Source organism: Ceratotherium simum, chromosome 28 (assembly GCF_057802395.1).
Source record: "Ceratotherium simum simum isolate JZ-2026a chromosome 28, ASM5780239v1, whole genome shotgun sequence".
Classification (NCBI taxonomy): domain Eukaryota; kingdom Metazoa; phylum Chordata; class Mammalia; order Perissodactyla; family Rhinocerotidae; genus Ceratotherium; species Ceratotherium simum.
In genome coordinates this window covers 26,347,526-26,354,351 of record NC_141927.1, presented here as the reverse complement: position 1 = coordinate 26,354,351, position 6,826 = coordinate 26,347,526, and positions in this window count along the sequence as shown.

Below are 6,826 nucleotides of genomic sequence, written 5' to 3'. Positions count from 1 at the left end.
AAACAAACAACATGAACTTTACCACCCTGGCTAATTTCCAGTTAGGGGTGCAGGGAAGGGGAACTCAGAGACCTAGGGTGCCTCTGAGAAGACAGGGATTCGAGTTGAGGGGCTTTGGGGAGGCCAGGTTGGTTGGAATTTATGGAGTGAAGTTCATGGAGAAAGAGCTTCAGAAATCTGCACAGGAGGAATCTTGGATCTTTAGCTGAATAAACATCAGTGAATATGTCATGTGAAACTCCGGAAGGCCGGGAAAGAACAATTATTGGGGAGTCAGCCAAACAATTCTCAGAGTTCACCCAGGACTAGGAATCACTTGAGTTCCCCGCAGCTGGAGTGGAGAGACTTTGTTGAATACGTGAAATATGCTGTAGAGACCTCAGAGGTGTCTGCCTTAGTAGTGAGGTAAACTAGCCCTAGACTCTAGGGCCTAGAGTAAAAGCTATTGTAGACCCTTCAAAAGATTGAAATCAAGCCCCGAGAGGATCAAACTGCTATTAGCTAACCTGTCTGCCAGAACAAAGTCTAATTCTCTCTAAAAGACTGCAATAAAATCCACGACTCAACAACATTAAATTCAAAATATCAGGCATCTAGTCAAAAATTAATAGACATGCCAAGGAGTAGGAAAATATGTCATACAGTCAGGCAATTGAAACATGTCCAGAAATAATAAAAATGATGTCATTAACAGACAAGGACTTTAAACACGTATTATAAATGTGCTGAATATGCTCCAGGATTTAAAAGAAAAGATGACAGGAGAGAAACTGAAGAGATTAAAAAAAGAAGCAGCAAATAGAATTTCTGGAGATGAAAAATGTGATATCTGAAATTTTAAAAAATCTCTGAGTGGGGCGGATAGTACATTAGTCACTGCAGGGAAAAAAAAAGTAATGATTTTGAGGACATAGCAATAGAAACAATCCAAAATGACACACACAGAAAAAATAGACTGAAAAAAAATGAACAGAGTCTCCATGACAATATAAAAAGGCCTGATATATATGTAATTGCAGCCCCAGAAAGAGAATGGGAGTGGAGAAAAAAATATTTGAGGAAATAATGGACAAAAATGTTCCAAATTTGATGAAACCTATAAACCACAGATCCAAGAAGGTGGAAAAGGCCCAAGTAGGAGAAATATAAAGAAAACTCCCCCAAGGCATATAGTAACCACATTGGTGAAAAATAGTGATAAAGAGAAATCTTAAAAGCAGCTAGAGAAGAAAATGATATTACATACAGATGAGCAAAAATAATTTTCATAGACTTCTCATTAGAAACTATAAAAGCCAAGAGAAAATGAAATGACAACTTTAAAGTGCAAGAACGAAACAAAACTGTCAACTTGGAATTCTATACTCACCAGGGTGAGACAAAGAATTTTTCAGACAAACAAGCCCAGGAAAGCCACATCCTGAAGTAGAGGTATCCCAGTTGACTTGCAGACCTGTGAGGAAGAAAAATGAACGCTTATTGTAAGCCACTGGGCTGAGCTGTTATTCAGCATTATTATTAAAATAATTAACGAATACAGGATCACTTCAAGTCACGTGGCAATGAGTGAGGACATGTAACTCCTTAATAGACAAAGGGACACAATTGGAAATCTACTACAAATGTTTTACTTCTCATATCACCAGTTTCTTCCTAAGTGGACTGTATTTTTTCCCTCATAACTGCAGACTTCCCTTTGTGTTTATAAACTAAGGTTTACAGGCTCAGAAATCACTAAGATTTTTAAGGTACAACTCCAGAACTGATCAACTCTTTTTGCCAGGATTTATTCATTTTCTCTTCAGATAATGACTTTGAATCCTGATGTGCTACAACAGAGAAATTAATGAGAATTGCTAACGTCATCTATCTTTCCCCCAGAAGATATCTTTTCTCTCAAAGAATTAAAAATGACCCAGTGAACCCTATCAGGATCCACATTACATGAACATTAATAAGCATGAGTTAACGAACTGTTCCACTTGAACTTTTTGATTTGGTACATGTGTCTCAACTGTTAAGGAAAGAAGATTCACTGTCAAGGACTGATAATTTATCTACAGTGCAAATGATGGGCTTATACCTTAGTACTGTTGCCTGTATCTATGGGAATGCTAAGATACTATAACCGCTTATTCATTCAACAGATATTCATTGAACACCTTCTGTGTGCCGGGAATTAGCATTCAACAAAATGACAAAAACTCTTTGCCCTAGTGGAGTTTACATTCAAGAAGTGGAATACAGAGAGTAAACAAAACAAATAAGTAAAATGTTTACAATATGGAGAAAAAATAAGCAGGTAAAGGGAAGGGGGGGGATGCCCACATGGGGAGGGGTGCAATTTTAAATAGAGTGGTTATGGAAGATCTCTCTGATGATGTGCTATTTGAGCAAAGACCTGAAGGAGGTGAAGAAGCAAACTGTGAGGATATCTGGGGGAGGAGAATTTCAGGCAGAGCAAGCAACACATGAAAGGGTCCTGAGCTGAGAATGTGCCTGGAATGTTCAAGAAATACCAGTGTCCCCTCCTTTCATTTGATGGTGTGATATCAGCATACAGGAGACCCAAATGTTACTAAACGTTGACTCTGCTGTTACTTTCCACATACCACCAAGGGAGAAATCCCGATGATGCTTGTGCCTCCTGCACATGAGAAATATGTGCCCTAGTTGGACAGCTAAGGGAGAAAGCCTCCCTAAATGCTTCAGGTATGGCACAAGCTGAAAAGAGAGGTTTGGGAATTGGTTACTTTCTTATTAACCCCAGTGAAAAATGTACCTGCCTTTCATTTAACTACGATGTCCCTGGATTAATCTGCTGTCAGTGATAGATCCGTGTATTGTTAGATACCAGGGTTTGTAAATTGTTCTAGGCTGAACTAAATATGTGGAGTTCAATGCTATTTGTGGAATACAATGCTATTTGTTTCTAAGTTGTTTACCGTTGCTGCCTGGTGTCACATTTGTATATTTAGTTCTATATGTTTAGGTCTGTATCTGAGCACCTTGCTCTGTTCTATTGGTCTATGGTGTCTTTTCTTATACTCTTCCTACACTGTTTTTATTGCTTGGCTCTGCAATATGTCTTAATATCTTATAAAACAAGTTCCTCCTCTTTATTCTTCTTTTTCAAGGCTGACTCAGCTATTTATGGATTTTTTGGTCTTTCACATACATTTTAGGACAAATTTATTGGTCCTCAAAAAATCCAACAAAAATTTTGATTAAAATTGAATTCGCTAGATTAATTTGGGGAAAACTAACATTAATATTAAATTATCCTATTGAAAAATATTTCAGTTTATTCAGATCATCTTTTATATCTTTAAAATTTTATGATTTTGTCCGTAAAGGTCTTGTACGTTCTTGGTTAGTTAATTCCTAGATAGATGATGATTTTTGTTGCCATTTTGAGTGGTATATTATTTTGTACTATTTTGAATGGTATATATATATTTTTAATTTAGGTTGGTTATTTATGGTGAGAAGAATGCTATTGGTTTTTATAATTCCTAACCTTTCTTATGAATTTTAACAGTTTTTTTATTCTGTTGGTTTTTTTCTAAGATGGATGGTAATATTTCTGCAAATGATGTTTTAGTTTTATCTTTCCTACCCTTAGACCCCTTTTATCTTTTTCTTCTCTTATCACATTGGCCAGAAGCCTTGGTAATATGATAATAGTAATGGTAGTAGTGCTAATTTCATGGGAATTGTATATAAAACTTCTCTTTATTATAATGTTTTCTACAGGTTCCAAGATTTTTTTCTTTAATACTTTAAAAATATTACTTTATTTTCTTCTTGTATCTAATGTTGCTTTGAAAGTCTGATGTCATTATGATTCTTGCTGCTTTATAGATAATCTGTTCTTTCTGGAAACTTTGCATATTTTATTTTTGTCATTGATGTTCTTAAATTTCACTTTAATGAATCTAGGTAAGGATTTTCCTTTTTTGTCCCTGTTTGGTTTTCTGTGACTCCTTTCAATCTGAGGTCTTTCATTTTTCTTTAATTTAGGGAAATTTACTTTCATTACTTCTTTAAATGTATCTTCTCCAATTTTTTTCTCTTTTCTATCTCAAACCCGTAATATCTAGGTATGGGCATTGTGCTTCTACCCTCCATACCCTTCATATTTATCTTTCCTCTTGTATTTTCCATATCTTTATTTTTTCCTTCTGCCTCCTGGGAAAGCTCCTCAATCTGATTTTACAAATCTCTAACTTATTCTTAGCTGTATCCTCCCTGTCATTTTTCCCATTCATTGTATTTTCCCTCCAGCTAATTTATTTAGTCAAAGAATAACTCAGGGACATTTAGTTAATTTGCTTCAGGAATTTAGTCACATGAGGAAGGCAGTCATTAGACTATTGTTAAGAAACAAACACAAAAACAGGATTTGAAAGACAAAGAAGAGAGGAAAAAGGCCACGCTCTGGAAACAGTGATTGGTGTGCACATTTTTGGGTTAGCCAGCAGCTTGAATGAGCAAATAGGGGTATCAGAGAAAACAATTTCAGTAGTTTGTGGATTTTTTGAAAACTGTGAGAATTTAGCTAGGGAGCCATTGTACCGGGCTGTCTGTCATGGCTGCCAGTGTCTTTGCAGCGGGACTTCCACCTTGTTGAAGCTGCATCTGCACCATTTCCTCACTCGGAATGTCTCATTTTCATAACTCATATTTCCACTTTTTGATGATTTATTTTTGTTCATATTGCTAATATCTTCATTTATGTCCTTAAGTATATTCATTATGCATATTTTAAACCCTGAGTTCATCTGTTCTAATAATTCTGATTCAGTTGGTATGGGCGATTCAATGTGTTGTCTGCATTTCATGGTCTCTTTGCTCCTCCAGAGGTGCTGGGTTATTTTGGCCTGTGAGCTCGAGTGGCTGGTAATGTGAATTGGGGAGGAGGCGTGTATGATCCTCCAGATGAATTTAAGAAGGAAGCCAATGAGCCCCAGTCACCACAGAATTAGTGCTAATCATTCCCATTTGTTGTCACTCTACCAGGCAACTAAGTTCAGGATTTCACCTTTAATCTCTTAGGAAGAAGTAGTTTTGAGAGGCAGACTCCCCAGTTCATAATCCACTAGCCCTGGGATTTGGAGGGGGAGAGGCAAAGAAGTCAACGCCAGGGAATCTGGTCAGCCTATTCTTGTTTCCATCAACTGCTCTCCGCTACCATGTGCCCTAATGCTTCTACCTTGATATAAGACGTGGGCAGGCTAGGGATGTTGCTGCTGATTTCTGCTTTCCTGCAGGCTTTCTCATGGTTGCTTCTGGTTGCCCCATACCCCAGGCCGAGCACCACCAGCCCCAAGTAAACACATGTACCTCCTACACCATTTCAAAACTGCCTTCAGATTCCCAAGGAGTTTCTTGTTTTGTTGTTGTTGTTGCTGCTATTCATTTCTCAAATCCGTGATTTTTTTCTTAATTCTAGAATTTCTCCAGGGTTCATGGAAGAGAGAGGCTAATGAGTTATGAAGCTACATTATTATTTCTACAATATTAAGATATATGGTATATTAGTTTGCTAGAGCCGCCATAACAAAGTACCTCCGATTGGGTGGCTTAAGGAAAAGAAATTTATTTTCTCACAATTCTGAAGGCTAGAAGTCCATGATCAAAGTGTCTACAAGATTGGTTTCTCCAAAGGCCTCTCTCCTGGGCTTGTACATGGCCATCTTCTCCCTTCACATGGTCTTCACATGGTCTTCCCTCTGTAATTATCTGCATCCAAATTTCCTCTTCTTATAAGGACATCAATCATATTGGATGAGGGCCCACCCTAATGACCTCCTTTTAATTTAATTACCTCTTTAAAGACTCCTGTCTCCTTATACAGTCACATTTGGAAGTACTGGGGGTTAGGACTTCAACATATGAATTTTGACGTTAACATATGGCATTTACATTCTATTTTGGAGCTGTAATTTTACATTTGATTTAGCTTATTTCTCATGTTTTGACTTCCTCCCTCACCAGCTAAAGTTCTATGGTCCATTTTCATAACTAAATCTCTTGCCAATGTCCTAAATTTCTTTCCCTAACTAAACCCCCATGGTGACAAATCTGTCTACCTTCTCTATGCTTGCTCCAAGTTCTGAGAGATGCCTTAGAGATCACACAACAGGTAGATCAGTGCTGTGATAAATGATCACCACTTCCCCTGAGCACTGATCCTCCTTGGCAACCCTACCACATTTCTCTCCTCATCTTGCCTTACCTCTCCACAACTTGTACAGACTTTCTGTGCCCTCACTTCCAACCTCCAATCTGCTTCCCCCCTTACACTCACGAGATGACCTCACCTTGTGCTTCATAAAGAAAATAGAAACCTTCTGCAGAAAATTATTTTAGCTTTCCACCACCAAATCTTTACTGACCAATAACCAATCTTGTCTTTGTTTAAAATTTTGAAATTTTGTTCATGATAGATTTTTTGCATTAATTTTGATTTATTAAGAGATTGCACTGAAGGGTTGGCCTCAGTGGTGTAGTGGTTAGGTTCGCATGCTCCACTTCGGGGGCCCAGGGTTCATGGGTTCAGATCCCAGGCATGGACCTATGCACCGCTCATCAGGCCATGCTGTGGCAGGCATACCACATAAAATAGAGGAAGATGGGCACAGATGTTAGCTCAGTGACAATCTTCCTCAGCAAAAAGAGGATTGGCAAGAGATGTTGGCTCAGGGCTAATCTTCCTCACCAAAAAAAAAAAAGAGAGAGAGAGATTGCACTGAAATATTTTTAGTGTTTATCTTAATTACTGAGTTTTTTTTGGTGCCTGCTTAAATTGTGTGCCCCAGGT